The following is a 27,309-nucleotide window of genomic DNA, read 5'->3' as shown; positions in this document are numbered from 1 at the left end:
CTGTTGGGTCAGGCCAGTCCCTAGGGTGGGCTGCCTGCTCTGACTGAGCTGGATTAAATCGGTGCTCTAGTGGGTGGGACTGACCCCTAGGCCAACAAGCTAGGGGAATAACTCCAATAGCAGCTATGAGCATCTGGGTCAGCATGCCTGTACTAGGTCACAATAATGGCTGCCACCAATGTCTCAGTCCCTGGAGAGGAGGTCCCAGCCTGGGGAGGTTTCACCTCTCACCAAGATGTGCCTAGAGCATGTCAAGTGAGTCTCTTTTCACCAAAGGACTGTACACCTTTCTTTCTGGTGATTTTAGGTTACTTTCCAAAACAGGTGAAATTGTGCATGGGCTCTTTAAGAGCAGGCTTTTCTTTCCTTTATGTCTGATAGTGTTTCTGGGGCATTCCCCATTGTAGTTAATAGCCAGCAAAGCCAGACGTTATAACACTCGTCTTCATCGTGCTGAGTCCAAAAGCTGCTTATTGTGGTAATGCTCCCCAACTCAAATCCACCCGCATTCCTCCATGGAAGTCTTCATAATTTAAGATTGTTCCTGGTCAGCAGTGGAATGCCATGGCTAGGAGGTGGCTTTTTCTCTCCAGAAAGGAATTTCTGCCTCTTCCACCTCAGTCAGCACTGTCCCTTGTTGTGGGGGTTCTTTTTATCCAGTTTTTAGTTCTCTCTCATGGGTAATTGTTCCAAGAGTAGCTGTAAATTTGTTGTGTCCATGGGAGGTGAGTTCAGAGTCCACCTACACTGCCATCTTGACACCATCTCTCCATTCACTCAATAAATAACATGTTAGCTGAATGTGTCTAAACTCTCCAACCTTCAGGATGTTACTCTCTCTTTTATCAGACACATAACTCTCTGATGAAGGACTTCTTCATCTTTTATTAGCTTCTGCCTACAAGTTCCAAATATCTGTATTTTTTAAAAAATAAAGATTGTATATGTTTAAGGTGTCCAACATAATGATTTGATATACATATACATAGTGAAATGATTGCTACAGCCAAACTGGTTAACAAAGGTGGAGAGGTGGGGGAAATGGGGAGATGTTGGCCAAAGGTAAAAAGTTAGTTATATAGGGTGAATAAATCTAGAGATCTAATGTACAGCATGATGACTATAGTTAATAATACTGTATTGACTGGAAATTTGCTAAGAGAGTAGATTTCAGGTGCTCTTATTACAGAAATCTGTCTTAATAGTCACTTATCACCTATTCCTTCAGCTGTCTTCTTTAGGTTTCATTACTGATAATCACTTCTTCACCATTCACCATCATAATGGTGCTCAACCTGATCTTTTCCCCCTCACATGTGTACTCTCCCTTAATTTCCAACAAATACAAGGCTCTAGCTTTAACTAAAGGTTACTAGAAACCTGGAGGTAACATAAGGAAAATACTACATAGAAAAAGAAAACAGAAAACTGAAAATCAAATATGAATAAACACTTTCATAGGGGGTCCCCAGTTGGTCATTTCTTTTTCATCCCTTATCAGCTGCCACCTGTCCTACAGGAGTTCCTTTTGACCAGTCCTCCCTCCTAGGTCTCCAAGCCCAGGTTTCCCTGACTTCAGAAAAGGATGGAGGTGTCTACACAGTCCAAAGTCTATCTCAATTCCTTCTGAAAAGTGGTCAACAGTGGTGATATACACTTTCTTCAATGGTCCTGCCTTATTGATTCAAGCAAATCAATGAAAAAGTCAAGTCTTAAGTAAAACTATATGCAAGACACAGTCAGGTTAGAACGAGATGTGCAACACTAAACAATCCAGTGCCTTTCCAGCATTTTCTTCAATATCAGTTGAAGAAAATATCAGATCTTCACACTCCTCTTGCCAGGGTCAGATCTGGTTTTTCTATCTCTTATTAGCAAACAAATGAGTAAAAATGATATTCCACCTCCTAAGCAAAAAAAAATTAATTCACAGATATAGTCCTGGAAAATATATATTTAGAAAAAATAAGAGCTCTGCAAAGGAAACAGTGCTCTTAAAAATAAAAACAGTTTATATTACTAAACAGAATAGCCATCTAAAGTATCTGCATTTGGTTTCATTTCATAGTCAAGGGCTTCCTCAAGAAAAATGAGAAGGCATTTGCCTTAGGTTTGTCTGACTAAAAGGATTCAACAAAGGAATCCCCCTCCCAGAATAAATGATGATCCCAACTTCTCCAAGAAACTCTCAATTTCTCCAAGAATGCAGAAATCACTTGTGTTCACCCAAATCAGATACAACTCAATCAAGTGTTGGTCAAAAGCCACTAACCCACCTCATTCAGTATGATTTTGCTAACGCATTACATTTTGGTGAAAGTAGAGCTAGAAATAAGGAATTATCCCTCCATGAATGGTATGTGAGCTGTGAAAAAGGGAGCATCACGCAATAGAGTTGCAAAACCCCCCAACACTTTAGGAAATTCTTTTTTAGAGAGATCTAGAAGGATTGCTGTGTTAGATATTTAGTTGAGGGACCACATTTAAAAGTCCAAATCAAGTGCACTGCACTTGAATCTCAATAGCCCTTATGCATTTTGAAATGGGGTTGTGAGTAAGCAATCTAGAAAGTTTAGGATGTAAGAAATGTTCTAAGGTAAAGAAATATACTATGTCTTAATTCCAAGAAGCGCTGGACTGTTTAGAAGGGAATTAGTGGTTTTCACCTTTAGATTTAAGGACAGTTTATTATTAGATTCATGTAGTTGAGAATAATATGGTGAAGATTTAGGATTTCTGCAGTTCAAGAGGACTCCTCAGGATCTTTCCAAGGCCTCAGTCATCTTTAGAGGCTTATTGAAAGGATAATAGAGAATTAAAACTACTTAGAGGTCCTTGTTTATCAATTGAATTTGGAAGGACTTTGAAAAAGGATTAGAATTGACTCTTTAAGGTGCTAGATATCATTGTAAGAAAGAAGATTTGCAAATATCCATTGATAAATGTCAATTTTATTTCAAATTTCTAATAAGGATATATGTTGTCTCAATAAGGGGTGAGCACAGACCCAGAGAAGCTTTGTTCACACACCCACTGATCTCTTAGTGCTAATTTCAGATAACTAAGGGCACTTTGTGATTTCAATAAATATAGAATGTTTTTTAAAGGCTCATCCCAGGGTGCTGAGCCCCTGACTGATTTGACTCAATGTTATTAGATCAAATCCAGGATCTCCTCTTGAGGGGCTGATGGCCTGAGTCATCCATGGGCACTAAGAGAGGGGTGGTATCTGCTCCTTGGGTTCCATATTGATGTTTTCTGATTCTAGAAAGTGTTTTATATTTCATCCTGACTCTCATTTGGAATTCTTGAAGATGGATAATATCAAGGTTAGAGAGAAGATAAACAGGATGTTTCTTCCTTCTCCTCCTCCCCTTCCACCTCCCCCTTCTTCCTCCTCCTCCTTTTTCTTCTTGGATTTACTTATTGGAGCCTATCCAAACAAGGTGGATATGCCATTCATAAACTAGTCTTAAGCACCCAAGTGGCTAGGAGTATGTGTATGGTGTATCCACCAATACTACCATATTTCTCCAGTCCATTCAGTATCTCACCTTCACATGTTTTCTGTCTTCTAGCCTCCAACAGGTGCTCCTCTATCTTCACTCTCAGTTGATAATCTTGTTTCTAATGTCACTAAGAAAGCATCAGGAGAAACTTTGCAAGGCTCTCACCACATCTCACCACCTATCTGAATCTCTGCCTATATTCTATGACTTCTCACCTATTATGACAAATGAACTCTGTGCTCCTATCTACAAACAGTCCTTATGATTTGTGTACTGGATGCCAACTGTTCCATCACAAGCCCAGCTGGGCTAGGAAGGCAGGGAATCATGCCGAGAGACTGAAGAAATGACCCAGAGACTGCAAACGAGACATATAGGTTTATTGGGACTTACAGGGACAGTGTCCAGTGGCTGCCGGCTGAACAGAAGTATGTACGTGCCCACACCCACCCCCTAAGAGAAACTTGTTTAAGTGGGCAGAGGAACAGAGGCTTTGTGCTTGCCAAAAGGCTGTCCTTGGCATGACCAGCGTTCCAAGGAAGAGTAGCTCACATGGAGGGGCTCTGCATCCCAGTAAGATGCAATGTTCTTCTCATGGGATGAGGGAGGATCCAGACTGGCCAGGTCCAGATCATTACAAATCCCAGTAGCTGGGCTGCCTGCCAGAAGGGAGCCAGAAGGACACATGGTTGCAATGGGCCTGGGGGTTTCCACTGAGCAAGCAAGGCCCAGGCCCTACACTCCACCCGCTATGTGTTCCAACATGTCCTTACAATCTTATCACGTCATTCTTCCGTGGAGTCCCTTGAGCCAGACACATAGAGGAGCATTTTAACTAGATACTGTAACAGCTATAGATAGTACAACACGAGAATAAAAGAAATAATAAAAAGACGAGGATACCAAAGAAAACATGTTGCCAGGTGGAGGGGAGAGATTGGATCCAAGCGGATACTGGGTCAGTGGACAGGTTGTCAATGGCCCGTATGTGAACACTTAAGGAGGCCATTGCAGAGGAAACATTGTGGGCATAATCAGGGATATATACACAGCATTCTACTTTTATTAGGACACAGGTCCCCCCTTGGGCTGCGGTAAGCATGTCCAAGGCCATTCTATTTTGTAACACTACTTGTCTCATCTGGGAGGTTTCTTCATTTAGTAGAGTTATTTCATGTCCGGCATTATTGAGGGCTGTTGCCATGTGTTGGGCTAAGGCAGACACTTGCCATTTTATGTTCACAACTGCAGCTTGTGGAGACAAGATGGCAAGAGGGTAAAACCATCTAGCAGTACGTCGCACATGGTGGCGTGCACAGACTGCCTCCACATTAGAAGGAAGCTGTTGAAGGGAAGACAGGATGCATGCAGGGATGTAGTGGGGTCCCCATGTGCATCTGCCAGTCCAATTATAGGGCAGATAGGGCCAGCCAGCTGTGGGCGCCACAAGCCCACAACCACCCTCAAGGAGAGGCATAGGCCCCTTTCATGGTATTGTTTTGTTTTCCCGTCCATATATCAGCAGTAATGATAACTGTTTGGTTACACATTGCTTTAGGTATCCACCCCATATTTTTTGAAATACTTTCATTTGATGGTGTGGAGTTATTATGACATTCAATGAACCAGGGAAGGAAACCCTTCAATTCTATTTGTACAGCAGTCATCCATCCTACACCATCAAAAACAGAATACCCCACCCTTGGAGTTATATTAGCTTGCTCATGCACAAGCTGAAAGATATACTTTCATGTGGCAGCATAAAAGGGTAAGGACAGGTTGCTTGACAGGAGGGGGGTAGAAATGGGAAAGTGGGGGGGCACTTTTCCACTCTTGCAGGGCTCTCCAGTCAGAGGCATTGGCAGCTTGGAGATGCCACGGTAACCCCGTGGTTGAAGAGAGAGGCAGCTCGCTGCATACCTAGCAGTTGGAGTGATTTTGTATATCAGCAAAAGTGTGTACCCAAGCAGCTACAAGGTTGGCAGACATTGTCCTAAGGATGAGGAGTAAGATGTTTATAGGGGACCAGAAAAGGGAGGTCATGACCGTCCAGCAAGACGCATCCAGTTGCAGTGTCTTGAGTCAGTATATTACCAGCCTGTGGTATCAAACCAGGCCGGCAATCATACTGCTTGTCCAGTTGGTGTGGGCACCACAGGGGCAGTAGTATAGGATAAGGGAGGAACAACAACACACCAGAGGGACAGGACAAATGTACCTTGAGGAATTGGAGGCCCTGGATTAGTAAGTTTGGAAGTTTTGGGTGACCCCTCCCATGATAAAAGGCTTCACTGTGATAGCCTGCTCTAAGCCTGTTCCCCAAGGAGCTAGGAGACCACACCAGCGAGGCCCCATCTGCCAGTCCCAGGGCCAAGTGACCACATGGGTACCGGTAGGGAGTTCTTGTGGCAGAGGCAAAAGCAAGTTGTTCTGAGTGCCTATCTGTGGTTGTAATTTCTCTCCTTGATTTGCTCTTGTCTATAGACATACTGTTGTATCAGGTCCTTGGGTCAACATCCAATATGCACTGGGACGAGTGCATCTCTCATGTTCATTTAGCTGGCATATTGCCATTGTCAGGCATCTCGTCCAGTGGGCCAGAGTCCTGTCATCTGTCCTTAGTTGTTGTTTCAGCAGGCTATTCATTCGTTTCACCGGTCCCGTGGCCGTGGGGTTGTATGGCAGGTGAAAATGCCAATGTATATCCATTTGAGCAGCCCACGTCTGTACCTGGTGGCCAGTAAAATGCGTACCTTGGTCACTGTCGATGTCCATGGGAACACTGTATGCAGCACAGAGGTATTCCAAGCCTCTGATGGTGGTTTCTGTGTGGTCCTTTTGCTGGGATATGACTGCAGCAGTCCTGTGTACGTTCCACACAAGTAAGGGCATATTGACATCTACCAGAGAGAGGCAAGGGCCCGGTGTAGTCCACTTGCCAGCATTGAGCAGGCTGGTTGCCTCTGGCTATTTGGCCTGTGTCTCAGGTCTCCATAAGGGTTTATTTCTGGGCCCTTCATTCTCTTCTATTGGTCTATGTGTCTATTTTTATGCCAGTACCATACTGTTTTTATTGCTATAGCATGTAATATAGTTTACAATCGGGAAGTGTTATCCCTTCAGCTTTGTTTTTCTTCCTCAGAATTGCTTTGGTTATTCAAGGTTTTTCGTTATTTCATAGTATTTTTAGGATTATTTTTTCTATTTCTGCGAAAAATGTCATTGAAATTTTGATAGAGATTGCATTGACTCTACAGATAGCTCTGGGTAGTGTGGACATTTTAATAATACTCGCTTTTCCGATCCACGAACACGGAATCTTTCCATTTATTTGTGTCTTCTTCAATTTTTTTCATCAGTCACTTAGCTTCAGTTGTACAGATCTTTCACTTCCTTTGTTAAATTTTTTGCTATATATTTTATTGTTTTTGATTCGATTGTAAATGGGATAGTTTTCTATATTTCTTTTTCAGATATTTCATTGTTAGTGCATGAAAATGTAGCTAATTTCTGTACGTTGGTTTGTATCCTGCAACATTAGTAAATGTATTGATTATTTCCAACAACTTTTTGGTGGAGGCTTTAGGACATTTTTATCTATGAGATTGTATTGTCTGCAAACAGAGACAATTTTATTTCTTCCTTTCTGATTTGGATGCATTTTATTTCTTTGTCTTGCCTAGTACTCTGGCTAGGATTTCCAGTACTATATTGAATAGGAGTGGTGAGAGTGGACATTATTGTCTTGTTCTTGATCTTAGAGGAAAAGCTTTCAGGTTTTGTCCATTGAATAAGATGTTAGCTGTGGGTTCATCATATATGGCCTTTATTATGTTGAGGTAGGTTCCCTTCTACACCAAATTTGTTGAGAGTTTTTATCATGAAAGGATGTTGTATTTGTTAAATGCTTTTTATTCATCTATTGAGATGATTTCTTAAATGTTTCATTATATTAATGTGGTATAACACATTTATTGATTTGCATCCTTGCATGACAGGGATAAATCCCACTTGCCCATGGTGTATGAGCCTTTAATTGTGCTGTTGAACTCAGTTTGCTAGTGTTATGTTGAGAATTTTTGCATCTATGTTCATCAGGAATATTGGCTTGTAGTTTTCCTTTCTTGCAGTGTCGTGATCTGACTTTGGTATCAGGGTAATACTGGCCTTATAAAATGGGTTTGGGAGTATTTTCTCTTCTTGAATTTTTTTGAAGAGTTTGAGAAGGATTGGTATTAATTCTTCTTTAAATCTTTGGTAGAATTCATCAGTGAAACCATCTCGTCGTAGGCTTTTCTGTGTTGGGAGTTTTGACAACTGTTTCAATCCCGTTACTTGCTATTGATCTGTTCAAATTTTCTATTTCTTCGTGGTTCAGTCTTCATGGTATGCTTCTAGGTTTGTTCATTTTTTTCCAAGTTATCCAATTTTTTGGTGTATAATTGTTCACAGTAGTCTCTTATGATCATTTGTGTTTCTGTTGTATCAATTGTAATGTCTCCTTTTCCATTCTGATTTTATTTATTTAAATCTTATCTTTTTTTCTTAATTAGTCTAGCTGAGGTTTTGTCAGTTCTATTTTTTAAAAAATCAGTTTTTAGTTTCATTGATCTTTTCTATTACTTTTCTGATCTCTTTTTCATTTTTTTCTGCTCCGTTCTTGGTTATTTCCTTCCTTCTACTAACTTTGGGTTTAGTTTGTTTTCTTTTGTAGTTACTTGAGGTATAAAATTATATTGTTTATTTATCTTTTTATCTTTCTTTTTTAACGTAAGCATTTATTACTCTTAACATACCTCTTAGAACTGCTTTTGCTGCATCCTATAAGTTTTAGTATGTTGTGTTTTCATTTTCATTTGTCTTGGTATTTTTTTATTTACCTTTTGATTTCTCCGTTGGCCTATTAGTTATGCAGGAGTCTGTTGCTTAATTTCCACATATTTGTGAATTTTTCAGCTTTCCTCCTATTATTGATTTCTAGTTTCCTACCATTGTGGTTGGAAAAGATACTTGACATGATTTCAATCTTCAATCTGTTAAAACTTGTTTTGTGACCTAACAGAGGATCTATCCTGGAGAATGTTCTGTATGCACTTGACATGAATGTGTATTCTGCTGCTGTTGGATGGGATGTTCTGTGTATGTCTGTTAGGTCCATTTGGTCTAAAGATTAGTTCTACCCCAATATTTCCTAATTGATTTCTGTCGGGATGATTTATCCATTGTTGAAAGTGGGTATCGGAGTCCCCTATTGTTTATGTATTGTTGTCTATTTCTCCTTTCAGATCTCTTAGTATTTCTTAATATATTTAGCTGCTCTAGTGTTGGATATGTATATACTTACAACTGTCATATCTTCTTGATGAATTGACCCCTTTATCATTATGTAATGATCTTCTTTGTCTCCTGTTACCATTTTTGGCTTAAAGTCTATTTTGTCTGATATAATTAGAGCTACCCCTTCTCTTTTTTGGTTTCCACTTGAATGGAATATCTTTTTCTATCCCTTCACTTTCTGCCTTTATGTGTCCTTATTCTGAAGTGAGTCTCTTGTAGGCAGCATATAGTTGGGTTCTGTATGTTTATCCATTTAGTCACTCTATGTCTTTTGATTGGAGAATTTAATCCGTTTACATTTAAAGTAATTATTGATAGGAAAGGAGTTACTAATGCCATCTTATTAATTATTTTCTGGCTGTTTTGTTGTTCCTTTGTCCTTCTTTCTCTTTGCTGGCTTCCTTTGTGAATGGTGATTTGTCCATAGCTGTATGCTTTAATTCCCTTCACTTTATCTTTTGAATATCTACCATAGGCTTTTGTTCTTTGTTTACCATACAGCTTACATAAAGCTTCTTATAGATAAAACAGCCTATTCTACAATGATTACAACTTTGCTTCTATCACATCCAAATCTTTACCATTTTACTCGCCATCCCTTTTATGTTTTTGACATCACAATATACCTCTTTTTATAATATGTATTCACTAACAAATTATTGTAGTTATACTTATTTTTAATACTTTTTCCTTTAACCTTTGTACTAGTGTTAAATGGTTAACACATCACTACATTTCGGTATTATAGTATTCTGAATTTGACTATATACTTACTTTTACCAGTGTATTATATAATTTAATATGTCTTCATGTTATTAATTATCAAACTTTTGTTTCAACCCAAAGAACTTTTTTCAACATTTCTTGCAAAGTAGGTCCAGTGGTGAAGAATTCCCTCAACTTTTGTTTCTCTGGGAAAGTCTTTATCTTGCTTTCATTTCTGATGGACAACTTTGCCTAGTATAGTATTCTTGGTTGATGCTTTTTGTTCTTTCAACACTTTCAATATATCATCCCACTTTCTCCTGGCCCACAAAGTTTCTACTGAAAAATCTGCTGATAGGCTTATTGGAGATTCCTTGTATTGTGATTCATTTTTTTTATGCTTCAAAAATTCTCTCCTTGGCTTTGATTTTAGAAAGTTTTGTTATCATGTGTCTTGCAAAAGATCAGTTTGCATTGAAATTTTGATGTGGCTTGTTAGCTTAATGAACTTAAATTTTGAAATCTCTCCTCAGAACTGGGAAGTTCTCAGACACTATTTCTTTAAATAAGCTTTCTGCCTCCTTCATCCTCCTTTCTCCTTCTCAAACTTCAATAATTTGAAGATTGTTTCTTTTTATGGTATCTCATAATTCACATAGGTTTTCTTCACTCTTTTTTCATTCTTTCTTCTTTGTTGTCTTCTGATTGGATAATTTCAAAGGTCCTGTCTTCTACTCCACAGAGTCTTTCTTTTGCTTCATCCATTCTCATGTTGACACTCTCTACTGTATTTTTATAGATTTTTCAGTTTTGTTCCTTTTTATAATTTCCATCTCTTTGTTAAATGCCTCATTTTGTTTATGTATCGTCTTTCTGATTTTGTTGAGTTGCTTTTCTCTTTTTCTTGTAGCTCATTGAAGTTTCTTAGAAGAGCTATTGAATTTTTCATTGGGTAAATCACAAATCTCCATATCTTTGGGTTTGGTTAATAGAAAAGTATTGTGTTCTTTTGGTGATGTCATGTATACTTGATTTTTCATGTTCCTTGAGGTCTTCCCATGTTGTCTTTGTATTTGAAGTACCAGTCACCTCCTCCAGTCTTTACTGACTGACTTTGGGAGAGAAATACCTTTGATCAGCCCTGTTAAGGATTCTGAGGTTTCTAAGACCTTTTCTATGGGTACTCCTGCTACATACTTTTTGTTCTCTCTTGCAGCAGAATTTTAAAGCTTGTATACCTTCTCTCAATCCTGCAAAGCCAGGCCAAGTGCTGAAAACCTCCCTTTTGCTCTCCTGAGGGTGGTGCTAAATGCACAATTTTGTTGTCTTTCCCAGGCTCACAGATTTGGTCTGGATTTTTGTGTGTACCCACTGCCCATCTGCATACTTGAAATTTTCTAAAAGGGTAGAGCTTAAGTGTTCTCATCACACACACACAATAGTAAATAGTAATTATGTGAGATGGTGGATATGTTACTTAGCTTGACCATGGTGGTTGCTTTACAATGTACACACATATCAAATTATCAAATTTTACACATTAAATATATACAATTTAAAATTTTCAATTATAATTCAATAAAGCTGGGGAAAAAAAGTGATACTAACAAAACCCCACAGGCTCTAAAATCAGATTGCCTGCTTGGATCCTGGTTTCACCACGTACTGGCTGTGTGACCTCAGGCAAGTCACTCAACTTCTCTAAGCCTGTATCTTCATGTGTACAAATGGAGACAATAATGGTATCTATTTCATAGAGTGGTTATGAAAAGAAAATGAGAAAACAGCACAGTGTTTGGTATGTGGCAAACAACTCAATATATGTTAGCTATTAGATATTATACATATTAATGAAGATTAATAACCAGAGGTTCAAGCATTTTCTTCTCCCATCCTTACACTCAACTTAGAAATCAAAATCAGAGTTGGGACTGGCTCCATGGCCGACTGGTTAAGTTTGTGCACTCTACTTCAGTGACCCAGGGTTGGCTGGTTTGGAACGTGGGTGCAGACCTACACACTGCTCAACAAGCCATGCTGTGGCAGCATCCCACATAGAAGAATTATAGTGATTTACAACTAGGATATACAACTATGTGCTGGGGCTTTGGGGAGAAAAAAAAGGAGGAAGATTGACAACAGATGTTATCACAGGGCCAATTTTTCTCACATACAAAAAAAATTGCTTGAAAAAGAAAGAAATCAAAATCAGTACAAAGGGAGAGAAAAGTAGACAAAAGAATAGAATAAAGTTCATATTACCCACATTTCACTAGTTGCATTTCCATTCAGTTGTTTTCCAGACCACCTTACTCTAGTTTGTCCATAAAATATGTATTATACCATAATTAGGCCAATATCATTGTATTCTCTCTTTTCCTTGGCGGGCGGGTTGCTTTCTCAGCAGCAAAACAAAAACTGCTTCTTGTGCTTCACTACTGTGTCCACAGCAAAATTGCAAGTATTTTTTTGTACCTGCACTGCTGTCAGTGGAAAAAAAATAGAAAGTCAGGAACATAATTTCAGCACTAACACAAGTATCAGAATGATTTACCTGTCTGTTCTGCTTCACTTTCATCTCAGGTCTCAGAGCTTCATTCATCAATATTTTATTTACACACTCATATCTCATTTTTACACTGTTTCTATCCCCACTGCCAGATGGCTGTGTTGTGTGCATAGTGTTCATCAAGGAGAGTGAGAAAGATACACAGCTACATAATATTGGCATCAGGGTGGGGCTCAGATAATCACATTTTATGGTGTGAATCTCTCATGAATAGTGGGTCAGACTGAAGCAAACATTTGTTTCCTATTGAAGAAATACTGGGCAGTGACAAAACAAATGAGCAGCTTGATTCAAAAACATGAAGACCAGATATCAAGGTATACTATTAAAAATTTTAAAAACTTAAAAAACTGATGAGTTCAATTCCCTGTTCATATGGAGTTTTTTCAAGTGACACATAGTCTAGTGCTCTATATTGTCCACGTCAAATGACCAAGGGCATGAAGTTGCTACCACTTCTGGAAAGAGTCTAATAGATCTCCTGGCTGCGTTATTGTTCCTAACAGCCAGGCTTAAAGATGTCTTACAAAAGAAAAAGACATAGTAAGTTTGAATAAGTGTAGCTATTTCTTTGTTAGTCATAACGAATTTTCTTTTCTTTTCTTCTTTGAGCAAGATTGGCCCTGAGCTAACATCACTTGCCAATCATCTTCCTCATCTTTTCCTCCCCAAAGCTCCAGTACATAGTTGTATAGCCTAGTTGTAAGTCCTCCTAGTTCTTCTTTGTGAGATGCCACCACAGCATGGCTTGAAGAGCAGTATATAGGTCCATGACAAGAATCCAAACTGGCAAACCCTGGGCCACCAAAGCGGACCGTGTGAACACAACCATTATGCCACCAGGCCAGCCCCCGAATTATCTTTTAAAAAATTATATTAGAAAATCTGTCTAGCAGGAGTTGAGAACTGTCAATGTAAGTAATCTGTAACCAATCTATAAATCAAAATTTGGATGAGTTTATTATGAGCCAGATCTGAGGGCTAGCCTGGGGCTCTCCTTCCTAGGAAGGGCACCAAAGAAGTGGGTTGTACACAGTGGTTATATACCATCTTGGAACAAAGAGTATACATCACATATGATAGGGATGTCCCTTTTACAACAGTCACGAGATTGCCTAGCCAGCACATCTATTCACACAGCAGGTAGAAGGTCTACTGTCTCAATGGACACCACAGGTAGTAGGTCTGTTTTCTCGAGCTGGGTGGTCACAGGGTGGGCACAGCAATCAATACCTAACCTAGGGAGAGATGCTTATCTTTAAGGAAATGCCAGTGTGGGGGAAGTTGCGTTTTTATCTTAAGGGCATTTGTTCTTGTCTTAGGGACACTGAAAATGCTTAAAGCATATATACAATGCATGCTCAATAGCCATGTCAGGCCCTTTTGGAAAAACAAGGTCAGGCTGAATTAGTTTTACACTAAATGGCTTCCTCATATACTCCACTATATCCTATTGCTTGCCATTTATTCATAATTTTCCTCCTTTTGATCTAAAATCTTTTAATAGAAAGCGTTGATGATCAAAATATTGTCCTGTGGTACCAGGTTGGTTGCTGCCTGCCCTAGGTCCATAATGTCCCTCAGTGCTAGGCTTTCATCTCATTTACTTGCCAGTTGTCCACTTTGGGGAGAAGGAGTTAGATTTAGTGGACAAGTATAGAGGTATATATATCAACAGAGGAAGCATTGCATAGGTTATACACTTTTCAGTTAACTTTAGATTGTTGCACAAACTTTGTACATATGCTTTTCTATGACTCCTTATGTTTACGTTGTTCACAATTACAGAACAAGTACAGTAAAAATGATAATTCAGCATATTTGAGAACATTAGTTTAAAATGAGCTCTTAGGCATAGTCCTCATCAGAAAAGGATATTTGTCCAAAGTTATAGGATTGATCAACCATCTCAAGTCACTGAGAAACCATTGCTCTAGCTTGTATGCCAGTCTTATAACACTGAGTAAAGAAAACAGCAATTAGTTTGAATATTATGACTAGTACAAGAATTCCAAGAAGTAATAGAAATAGGAACTGCAATCTAGATCAAAAGAGGGAACCGATACTGGAAGGGAGCCAACCGAACAAATCAAGACTGAGTATAGGCTCTCTTAAGGCATTCACCTGTCTTTTCATGTGCTTTAGCACAAAGGACACATTGGAAGATTCATCACATGTAAAAGCATAGCATTCAGTTTGAGTGATTGTATATGTACCACCTTGGGATGCAGTTAAAATACCTAAAGTCATTCTATTTCGAAGGACAGCCTTTTTTCATTAAAGAGAGTTTAGTAATTAATAAGGCTCTTCCTGCTGGATTACCATTAAAGGCTTCTGTATGCGATAATGGCATCTTCCAGTCCCAAAGAACTACTATAGCTGCTTGGTTGCCATACAAGTGGAACACCAAATGAACCCATCTGGCCTTAAAGAAAGAGAGATTGGCAACAGGTGTTAGCTCAGTGTGACTTCTTCCCTGCTTCCAAGGGAAACTCAGGGTACAGTGTTTTAGCCATCCAATCAGTAGCAAAAGCCAGAGATTTGTTCCACATAACCACTGAATTTCATTAGGAGCCACCTGATAAATGTGTGGCCTCCAAGACCAATCTGTTCCAAATCAATCACTTCCCTTAAGTATGATAGTATTTTGAAACCTTAAATGTAACAATTATAAAATATGAACACAGTTTAAGCATAACAAAGGTTTAAATGAGGGTATATAAATTTGGGGATACAGACCTGGTCCGGAGTCTTGGGACAGCTGTCTACAACAGATGCCATCTTCTTCTCATCCTGGTATGGTCTTTTCCAACAGGGCTACAAAGATTCTTTTATTTGATGCCTCTTCTGATAAATATATTCTCCAGGTTATAGTCCATGATCCTTAGGGTCTGGGAGCTCTCTGTGAAAAGAATCAGCTACCAACCTTTGATTTCTTTTAAGCACCTCGATGAGACCCTGACAACAATGTAATATCTCCCCTTAAGCAAAGTTGGCTCATATATTTACTCATCTGATGGCATGGGCTGTCCAATTATTATTTCAAAAGGAGACAGCTGATGTTTACCAAAAGGTGTGGATCTAAGATTAAGGAGCACTAGTGGAAGAGCTTTTGGCTGTGAAAGAGTAAATGCTTCTGAAAGCCTTGCCAATTGAATGTCAATTGTACCATCAGTTCTTTCCATCAATCCTGAGGGTCAAGGATGGTAAGCACAGTGGAAATGCTGCATTGTTGGCCAAATGCTACAAATAGATTTAATTATTTGTCTGGTGAAATGTGTTCCTTGGTCACTGTATAACTCAGTAGGAATTCCTTAAACTGGAATTATTCTTTAAAATCATAATTTGCCTAAAGCCATCGCTTTACTGAAGGAAAGGCCTCAACCCAATGTGAGAAGGCATTTGGATGAAGTCCAATTGCCATACCTCAAAGGGTCCCTTAGGAAGGGGAAAGTGGCCTTGCAATTCATGAAATAGTTTCCCTAGATTATATTTTGGGCATATAGCACAACAGGTAGAGCCTTTGTCAGCCACTGTGGGAGAAAGTTTCTAAAAGTATTGTTTTTCCCCTTTTGTTGCCACCTTTATTTTTTTCTTCCATGGTGATTTCTTGAGCTTGTAGAAAGAAATCTTTTACTGGGTTAGCAGAGTTAACAGAAAGTAGCAGGCATTCTTGAGGCTGGGCAGCATATCAAGTTTGATGACATCCTTACTCATTGTTTAAATAAGATCCACCTGTAAACCAATTAAATAATAGAACGCAGTCATGGTCTTTCCCTCATGATGTTGGAAGCAAGGTAGCAGGGTTAAAATAGTGAATAATATTTACCTACACAATATAATCTAAGAAGATTTTTCATCATTTACTTGACAATGCTTCTCATGCAATTTAGTATACCAAACAAGCCTAGTTAGTTTCCGCCCCCTCCCCCCTCCCCGGCCAGGCTTTATAGAAAGAGAGAACAAATTTCTTTGAGAAGTCCCGGGGGTCCTCTGAAAATTCTCAAATAAGAAGGTCAAAATAAAGACTTCATTTAGGATATGAATTATGGGGAGCTTGTCAAAAATATCAAAAGATTTTAAAATACTTGTGGAAATGAGATCAAGGGGTTGCTGATCTCGTCACCGTGAAATAAGAGTTGCTGTGAATCAATGCTCAGTTATCCATTTAACCAAAGTGACAAAAGAAACAGTCAAGGGCAGAGTTAAAACAGTCAAAAAAAACCTTAACGGTCTTTTTGAACATACGAAATTATTTTAACAACAATAGATGTTCTGTCTTTTAGGTACACTTACTCAAAAATAAAAATCTTTTATAACCCCTTTATAAAGAATATACTGAGAGTTTAATAAAATTATCCCTTTTAAGAGAGAAAGCCAAACTCTAATTCTTGTACCAGTTTACTTTTTATATTAAAACTCATTTACTTAATTATATTTGTTTCAATCTTAGCCAACTTGACCATGTGCAAAACTCCTCAGAGTTTTAATTGCATTAACCTTCTGTCACTTTCTTTTTACATTCAGAATTTGTCCTGTGCCTTTCTTTTTTCCTCTTAGTACTTTGGGACAAATTTAATTTTCTTAACAAAACAAGCAAAATATTTCCATTCTTTACTGAAAACATATATCTTTCCTTGAATACAAATATATTTTCCTTAATGTTTAGTAGCTTTAATCATATATATTAGAATTTTTTAACACTTAGAACCCTTAGTTTTTAGTAAAAACTAAGAAGTAACTAATTATAAACTTTCTTTTATATTAGCATTTTCTGGCTTGGTCAATTTATAAATACCTTTTATAGTTTCTAAAAACATGTTACTTCATAGTACAACCTTTTATTTTTTTTTAATTTTTATTTTTTGAGGAAGATTAGCCCTGAGCTAACTACTGTCAATCCTCCTCTTTTTGCTGAGGAAGACTGGCCCTGAACTAATATCCATGCCCATGTTCCTCTACTTTATTCGTGGGACGCCTACCACAGCATGGCTTTTGCCAAGCCATGCCCTGTCTGCACCCAGGATCCAAACCGGTGAACCCCGGGCCACCAAGAAGTGGAAGCTGCAAAATTAACTGTGCTGTGCCACTGGGCCGGCCCCAGTACAACCTTTTAATAAAGTACAAAACATATTTACTAATAGACCTAAACACCTTTTAGTTTTTCTTTAATAAGAAGCCAAGAATAGATAAACTTATATTTAATAGTTAATGTCTAATATTTAATCTTATTTAGAGATGATCTAGATAGTTAATGAATTTTTATCATTTAAATTAACCTAGCAAAATTTCAAAGTTTCAAATTACAAAAGAGATTTTAGAAGCTATTTTAAGTACATACACCATAACACATAATTATTAAAATATCACCCAACACTCATCTTTTTCACATCTATTTAGTTACTTGTTCTCAATAATTATTTAAATTGCCTATATCACTTCATCAGACAAAATTGGCCATCATTTTAAGCTGTCATTTTTGTGAACCAGTTTTGTAATAGAGGTAACATCAGCTTATTTGATCAATAAACATAGAATAAAGGCTTCATGTCTGCATCATATCCAATGTTGATAACTCTGAGGACAATCCTATTTTAGCCAAAGCAATGAACTTAAATAAGCTTTCATTTACCAAAGATTACTTCATATCACATTAACTTGAAAGACATTTGGGTTAGTTGCATTTGGAAGAAAAATTTTGTAAGCGCCTACTTTAAGTCAGTTGAATAGAGCTCTTTAGAAATTATACCATCCGGAGGTGAAATATCACACATTTATAACACACATGTAGCCACACGCATAAACAACAGACAAACATGACATTTTCTTTAGATTTTTGGGCAAGGGTGTTTGATAGCAGACCATGTCTGTAAAAACTTCTTTTCTCATTTTTTTCTTTCTTTCTTAGGAATCTGGGATGGAATATTCTCTTTTCTTAATCAATTGCAAGTCTCAGCATGAAACCAACCAGAATTTGGAGGAGAGGCCACCCATTCGAGAAATGGTTGGACTTTTTTAGAAGCTCGATTTCTTGACTTTCTTTTAGTTTTGTTTTGCTATAAAGTCTGAACAATTCCTATGGACAGTGTAGTGGGTCAGACGTGTGCTGCTTGTTAGTGTTATTCCCTAGAGAAAGGTTGTAAACACTTTCTTACATGCCTCGGTTTCTCTCACCAGCTGTCTAAAACCACTGTGGGAGCTTGGAGCTTGGACCAACCCTCATATGAGCTTCCCCAGATGAGCCTTTAGTTAATTAACATGAAAGATAGTGGAGTTCCCTCTGGGGCCACTATATGTCGTGAGGATTTGACCGTCCAAAACTCCCGCTAAAGTTCTAAGTCACCTGACAAGGTCTTTCGACCTGGAGGAGCAGTGTCCCTTTCCTTCAGAGCTGAATATGTTCAGTCTCTCATTTCTCTATCAAGCAGTTTGTTCAGATTTTATAATCACATCTTTTTCCAATTTAAAGCCAAATTAAAAAGGTCAGCCTGTCCCATTCACTCCAAAGTTCCCCCTAGGCTCCCCTGGCCTAGGAAATTCCCCATAGATTTCTCTTTCCTAGGAATTCTCCCCCTAGGTTCCTCTTACCTAGGGTATGTACCAGTACCCCCTTAAGTCTTAAGATATCTTAAGATACCCCCTTAAGATACCTAGTCTTAAGATTTGAAACTTCCCATATAAACTCTGGACCATCAACTTAAGGAAGCCCAGGTTTCAGGAGAACTCACCAGGGTCACCTAAAGAATGTAGTGATCTGGAGGGGCTCAATGAGTCCTTATTTGTACCAAATGCCAGTTCAGGGTAGATTCCAGGTGATCTCCAGTGAGTTGCTTTGAAATCTTGCTGACTAAACCAAGAAATGTTGATGAAAATAATCTATAACCAACCTATAAATCAAAATTGGGGTGAGTTTATTATGAGCCAGATCTGAGGGCTAGCCCAGGGCCTTCCTTCCTCAGGAGGTCACCAAAGAAGTGGTGTGTACAGAGTGGTTATATACCTTCTTGGTACAAAGAGCATACATCACATGTGATAGGGATATCCATTTTCCAACAACAGTGAGATTTCCTAGCTGGCATGGCTATTCACACAGCAAGTAGAAGGTCTGCTGTCTTGATGGACACAGCAGGTAGTAGGTCTGTTGTCTTGAATAGGGTGGTCACAGGGTGGGCACAGAAATCAATTCCTAGCCTAAGGAGTATGCTTAACCTTAAAGAGATGCCAATGCAGGGGAAGTTGCATTTTTATCTTAAGGGCATTTGTTCTTGTCTTTGGTACATTGCAAATGCTTAAAGCATATATACAATGCATGTTCAATGGCCATGTAGGCCCTTTTGGAAAAACAAGGTCAGGCCGAATTAGTTTTACACCAAATGGCTTCCTCATATACTCCACTATATCCTCTTGCTTGTCATTTACTTATCAGAGCTGTAGTCAGGCAGGCCTGGGTCAGAATTTCAGCTCTGCTAGTTTTGAAACCTTGGACAAGTCTCAACTTCTCTAAGCCTCATTTTGCTCGACTGTAAGTGGGCACAACAACTACAACAACAGTAACAAAAATGCCACATATTTTGAAGAGGTTCATTGTGAGAATTAAATCACAAAACACAAGTAATCACCAGGACAGTGCCTGGAATAAACACTAAATAAATGGAAGTTATTTTTTTTGGCAGGATTGATTTCTGAGGTAACTAATGTTTTCCTTCCCTAGGTTTTTCTGCCTCCATGAGAATCTCCACCTACTGAATTGTTGGTTTTCAAAGCATCTGGAGACATTTTTCACCCAAAGGAATGAGGACACAAAGGAATCCAAAGAAAACGAAGCATTCAAATTTCTAAACAGATTTTTAAAAACTTTTAGAAGAGATAATAGCTTTGAAAATCAAGGCACTTATGAATTGCAAAAGCAAGCCTTCTGAGAAGGAAGAGTTGTTATATTTGTTTTAGTCTCAAAAGCTTTATTTTGAATCAAGAGCCTAAGGAATTTTACATCCTAAATAACTGCTGCGAGTTGATTCTAAAGTATAAGTGTTTATACAATAATATACTATACTATATAGCCATGGTTTTCTGAGTGTGGTCCCTGGACCAGCAGTATCAATATCACCTGGGGGACTTCTTAGACGTACAAAACATTGGGCCCTATCCAAGACCTACTGAAGCAGCAACTCTGGGATGTGGGCCATTGCTGTGTTTTAAGAAGCCTTCCAATTGATTCTGATACATACTCAAGTTTGAGATATACTGGCATATAGTTTTAGTATAGATTAGGGATGCCTACATGACGAAGTTAGAACTAGCCTTCACACCCAAAATGAGCCAAAGTCAATTGGTGAAGCCAAACAGAGAATCAAAATACCCCAGACTGTATAGCTTAAGCAATAAAAATTTATTTTCTCACAATTCTACAGACTGGAAAGTCTAAGACCAAGGTTCCAGCAGAGTTTGGTTTCTGGTGAGGACTCTTTTCCTGGTTTGTAAACAGTTGCTTTGTTTTCGCATGGCCTTTCCATTAATTGCAAAGAGAGGGGAGAGAGTGAGCTCCCTGGCATCTCTTCTTATAAGGACAATAATTCTATTGGATCAGGCCCCCAGCCTTATGACTTCATTTAACCTTAATTATCTCCATAAAAGCCCTACCTCCAATTAAAATAACATTGGAGGTCGGGGCTTCAACATATGAATTTTGGAGGTACACAAACATTCAATCCATACCAGCAGATTAACAAGTTAATCATTGGTCTGAGACGAGGTTCTCTGCCTTATCTCTCCACTCTGTGTTGAAACCTGGCTGAGGGTCATTGTTAGAGGTAGCAGAGTAAGAGAGAAAACCAAAATACATTTGGGGGAGTGGAGGACTCAGATCAGAAGAGATCCATGTCTTGCTTTGCAAGATGTAGCCCAGGGAAACTGCAAGTCTTGTAGAGAAGCCTCAGGTCCAGTGTGGCATAGGATCATTAGAGTAATAATGATTGTGAAGTATCTTAGCAGATTGGCATGAGGACTGTCAAATGACAAAAGTAAAACAATTTAGTAATGAGTTTGATGTCCTTTATTCAAGGAAAAACAATCCATGGATTGGGAGAATACAGTGCCTCACAATCAGTGGAACACTCTTCCCAAGTGATTTGCGGCGGGAGCAAGTTTTATAGAACATTGGAAGAGGCAACCCGGAAACAGGGCATGACTGGCTAGGAGGTCGGGGATTTCCTCATAAGCTAGCAGGTCCTATTTTCTAGAGTGAGGTAAAGTAGCTAAAGCTGAGTTGGGGGATTGTGGTTAGTGTGTGCTAGGATTTCTTGACAGGTGTTTCCCATAAATGCAAGCTAACTTAGGTTAGATTTGTGACGTGAGCCGGGCCACTATGGTGGCCTCCACTTTGTGGGTCCCAATATACAAATTGGCTTTATCAGGACAAAATCCTTTTTGCTCCAGCAAGCAACAACAGAAACTGAGATTCTGTATCCAACACATGCACACAAGGGACACACGAGGCCTAAGAAGAGTCCAGTGAACCTGAAGGGTCTCACTGTTGGGAAGAAGGATGCAGAATTAAGGGGCCTGCCAGGAAAACAAAATGGTGACACCACCGGCACCCAGAACATAATAGCAAGACGTGATGTGTGTATGTGAACATACCTGAGGACTAGACCCTCAAACTTCTCAGTGGAAGCCAGTATTTCAAAGACATCCGGAGAGAACCAGATGCCCTCCCTCAGCATGATATGTAAGTTCTACTACCTCTAGACCTTATAACATCTCTTAAGGAAAAGTGGAGAAGGAGGAGGGACAGACCATTAACTGACTACACTTAAATCTTAAATTGAAAGGGCTTGGTAAATATCAGATTAATTTTCTTGCTAGTAGGCAGAAAAAGAGCTCAGAGTCAAAAAATGAGTCATAGTGAATGAAAGAGGGTATGATTTTTGCACACCTGAATTTATGGCTGAAAATCACCAACTGCTAGATTATTATTATTACCACTAAAAGTAGTAGCAGCAGCAAGAGGAGTTCCCTCACATAAAAGTGAAGAAGTGCTGGACTTCACATACAATTGAAATAAATGCCATACAAATATATGGAGCAAATCACTGCTAATTTTTGTCAAGAGTATAACACAATTTGAACATACAATTGCAACAGTTTCCTCTCAGCTTTGCTTCTCATCTGAGAGGTTATCAGCAATTTCAGTTTTACACTTCAAGTTTTATGCTGTCAGTCACTACCAGATGCATATAACTGACATTACAAACACATTTATGATTTGCTATTCATATGTGTGTGTATACACACACACACACATATATATACACATATAAACAATTTATGTAAGTTAATGAAAAAAGTTATATAGTGCAATGATTTCTAAGCAATGTCTTGTAACTAATAACCATAGGTTTGAGTTTTCAACAATATCATAAAATCCATCAACATTATTTAGTCTTGTCCAGTCTCCTCCCAAGGTCTTCTGAGGCTTACCAAGCCTTTGCAACTTTGATTGTGAAGTTGTGTGGGACTTAACCTCAAGCCATAGTTCCAAGCCACTACAGACTTGATTAGCCCCTACTCATTTATACCTTATTGGCAAACCAATCATCAAAATGGAAGGGGAAATTATATTCGCTTACTGGATTTTCCTATTAGGAATCAATTTAAAAAATGTTTTATTTGGAAATAAATTCAGACTTAAAGATATGCAACAATAAAAATAATGCAAAGAACATCTGGATCCCATCTAATAAGATGTATCTGTTATTAATATTTTACCTCTTTTGTTTTGTATTTGTGTGCTCGATCAATAGATGGATATCAATACACGTATAGATAATATAATTTTTTCGGAACAATTGGAGGGTAAGTTATATGCATCATGGTCCTAAAAATATGATATAATACTTTTTATCTAATGTATGTTTCATATTCTAATGTTGTCAGTTGAACCCCGAGTGTCTTTTATAACACTGCTCCCCTCCAAATAAGAATCCAGTCTAAGCATGCAGTATCACATACCATTGTCACATCTTGTTAAGCTCCTTTAATCTGGAACAGTTCCACAGCTTTTCTTTGACTTTTGACCACTGAGTCAAGGTATTGCCTGATTTCTTCCTGGTAAAATTACTGTTTTTCTTTTCCTTTGTAACTAGTAAGCAGTCTGTGGGGAGTCACCTTAAGACCATGCAAATATCCTACTTTTCATCATGATTTCTCTAGAGATCCAGTCTCCACTGATAATTATTGCATATCCAAACTTTACTAGGATTGTTGGAAAATAATTTTTCACCTTCAATACTCCCTCTACATTCACCAGATAGACCTCAACATTCTACTTTAAGAAAGAGTCCTTATCCCATTTTTATTTATATATTTATCTATTATGATCAGCGTGGACTCATGAATTCTTATTTTTATCAATGGTTTACTTAATTCTGTTGCTCAAATTGTCTCAGATTTGGCCAGTGGACACCTTTTCAATCATCCTTGTGACACATTCCCAATAAAATAAAAAATAAACATTATATTTTTGGTATAGTGAGATGTTCTAGGTTTCTCTTATGTCTACCCTACTCTAGCCCTGGAATCAACCATTCCTCCAAATATCTGAGAAACAGTTTTTTGTTACTATAATTGTTGTATTGTTACATGTTTTGAGAGAGTTAAGGTCTCAGGATTTAGTTATTTTATTGGCAATCCATTTTCTTTCATCTTTTCACATTTTAATGACATTCCAGTATGAATGAGTCACTCTCACTGGGTGGAAAGAGACATTAACTTGGACATTCCCCACTAAAAACTTTCTTCTCACTCCTTTACGTAGATCTGAATTAGCACCATATCTAATTTGTGGGTGCAAGAATGTGTGTGCCAAAATAGACAAAATGTATCTATTTCACTTTCAGTTTGAGTATCTATATAGTTTTGTGTATGAATGCCTATTGAATGTATTTAAATATATATATTCACCAACATATATAATGCAAGAATACAGAAGTTAAATTAAGCTATTTCCTGTTTCCTCCAAATTGCATAGGATGACTTTTAAATGCTTGGAAGGAAGGACAAGACAAAAGCAAATGAGAGTGTGTAATTCTCAATGTTTAAAAAGCTTTTTCAGTGCAACTTTTACATCAAGAAATAAATGAATAACCTGGATGTTTTGTGGTACTGCCTGGGGCCCCAGGTATATTGTGCATCACCACCCTGGAAGAGAAGACTTGTTACAAACCAAAGCCCTAGACAAGTAAAGATTCTGTATGAAACCATTTAGTTATAGCAAACCCTTTTTCCTGGAGCAATCTAATAGGAGGTGAGGATGGCAGTGCATCACTTATGGGAAGGCAGAACAACTGTGATTTGGTTGATGAAGTGCCCTAATCATAGCATTTCTGGCTCCAAGAATAGTCCATGCTAACAATAACTATCCTTTTTGAAGCTAGGAGAGGCTGAGAAAATGAATATGAGCTCTTTACCACATAGAGATGAGGAAGTTCCATTTCTAGGGAATCATTTTTCTCTGTCTTGGAAGAGAATAGCCAGGCTATTGAGAAAGCAATGAAAAAGGGGAGGTTGGAAAGTTGCATGCACGCTGACGTGTGCTCTGCTGCAGCCAGCCCTCTCTCATCTTAGGGAGGAGTGCAGGGTCATTCACAGGAAATTAAAATTTCAAAGGATGAATTTAGCTATGTAGTAGAGAATGGGCTTCAATCAAAGAAGACTATTGCCATCTGGCTGAGAATATCTTCATTATTAATTTCCCTTTTTTTGTTTCAAGACTTCTTGTGTAAAACAATGCAAGGTGAAATTCATAGAAAAAAAACGCCCTGCCAGCATTTGATGGTGTTATTTCTCCTGGTACCAGCATCTGCCTTTGACCTATGAGAGACTGCAATATCTCTCAAAGCAACTTTAAACCTAAGAAGTTATATTGCTTCTCGGCCTTTTGGCTAAGAGCAAGTGTAAACCTAAGAAGTTATGCCTTGTCCAAACCAAATCTAAGAAATAACTTCGGCATTAGCTAGGATATCAGATTGCAACATTGCACCTACTACAGAGGCCCTGAATAATCATGGAAATCTATAGCTGCTTCTCTGCAGCTCTGCATGAGAGATACGTTCTATGTTAATTTCCCAAATAAATCGTTTTTGTTCGTGACAGCAAATCTTCACCCTCAGCATTTTCTTCCTTGGAACATTTATTAAGCAACTGTGTCCTAGTCAGGATCTACCTTAGGAATTGTCATAGTAGAAAGCAAGTCCTTCATGGTTGGATTTATGGACACATCATGTGAACTGATATTTCATAACTACAGACTGTGCTTTCGGGCCCTACAGCATTTCCAACTACCTGCTGAAAGTCTCCATTTGGATGTTCCTCAGATACCTCACACTCAGTAAGTCCAAAAATGAACTCATCTTCCCACTGAAGCCTGCTTATCCTTTTGAATTCCTCCTGGGCTTGAAAACTTCAACATCTCAGTGTCATCTTTGACTCTTCTTTAAACCCCAAATTCAGTAAGAATACACATTCTGGAGATTCATCCTTTACAGTATCTCTAACACTCAACTCATGTTTTCAGTCTCCATTGCCATCAACTTGGCTTAGGCATTACCACTTCACCTGTGAATGTATGCCACTCCAAAATGTAGACTTAATACCACCCACTCCTGTGTCCTAGGAGGAAAGCTCTTAAGTCAATACCCTCTCCCTTTACCCCCACACAACTAACAGGGGGCTAAAATGTTGAGAAAGTCCCTGTATAAATATAGATCATGCTCTCTATTCTACATTGTGATATTAGAGTATTGCCTCTGGGAAGAAAGGCCAGCAGATTGTCTGCCAAAAGTTTCACAGGATAGTCTTCTTGGTGTGTCAGAAGAGGATTCTCTGTTTCCTCCTTTCATTTAACTATTTCTTATCCTCATCCATAAGTAAGGAATGAATCTATTAAAATTATGCAAAAAAGTTAAGCTTGAGATATGATCAGTATAAGAGAAAGGTTGTTTTGCCATAAGGATAGTCCACTTGAAGAATCCAAGAGATGTAAGTAACTTCTTCAGAGGACTATAAGGAACCCTTATTACCACACAGCAAGTCTGATTTTGTCAGTTGTATTTGGATGCCTTGTATCCACTGTTGGAATCTGAATAGCTCCCATCCAGGAATTGTGTATGTCAGGACGAATGACATATAGGCTCCTATCAATATGAAATAAAGTTACTACTCACATAGTAAACAGTAAAAATGATTCCCCAAAGAGAAGGGCTCAGGTTCACTGCAGAGTGAAACAGAACCCAAGAGGGGAGCCCATGGCTTTGGGTTTTTATTGTGCTTGGTAGGGGACAGGGTGAAGGGATCAGGTTTGAAATTTCTGCCAGTGTCAAAAGCTAGAGGGAGTGTGGGCATTCTTATCAGATACCCCAGATGTGGAGTAAAAGGGAAAGAGACTTGAAAACTGTCAAAACTTCAGTCTTCTAATTTACCACAATTCACCCATGATGGTTAACTCATAAGTTCCAAGTTTAATTGAATTGAGTTTAAATTTGCTTAAGGATGAGTTTTAAGAGCCTAATAACTAAATACCATATTATAATTAACATGAATAAACCTTGAAATAAATTTCTAATCAAATCATCTTATGCTGAAGAGGACAACCAAGAAAATAAGTCAGTGGGAACACATGACATTTGTTTAAATATTCTAGTAATATTATTGACCACTTTAATTTTTCTTGAATGATTTTAATAGAGGATTTGGACGTATCCTGATTGGCTTTAATAATTTTAGCTTGTTGTATGATGGTGTAAGTACCAAGAGCAGCTCCTCTTGTTAGAGCTAGTACATGAATTCAGCTAAGTTGCAGGATACAAAATCAACATGCAAAAATCAGTTGCATTTCTATACACTAATAAATGAACAATCCAAAAAGAAAATTAAGAAAACAATCCCATTTACAATAGCATAAAAATTAATAAAGTATTTAAGAATAAAATTAACCAAGGAGGCAAAAGACTTGTACACTGAAAACTACAAAATATTGCTGAGAGAAATTAAAGACACAAATAAATGGAAAGCTATCTTGTGTTCATAGATGGGAAGACTTAATGTTGTTGAAATATCTGTACTATCTGTATTAGTCAGGGTTCTCCAGAGAAACAGACCAATAAGTTGCGTATCTATACTTATATCTGTATC

Source organism: Equus przewalskii, chromosome X (genome assembly GCF_037783145.1).
Source record: "Equus przewalskii isolate Varuska chromosome X, EquPr2, whole genome shotgun sequence".
Lineage (NCBI taxonomy): Eukaryota > Metazoa > Chordata > Mammalia > Perissodactyla > Equidae > Equus > Equus przewalskii.
This window is presented reverse-complemented; position numbering follows the sequence as displayed.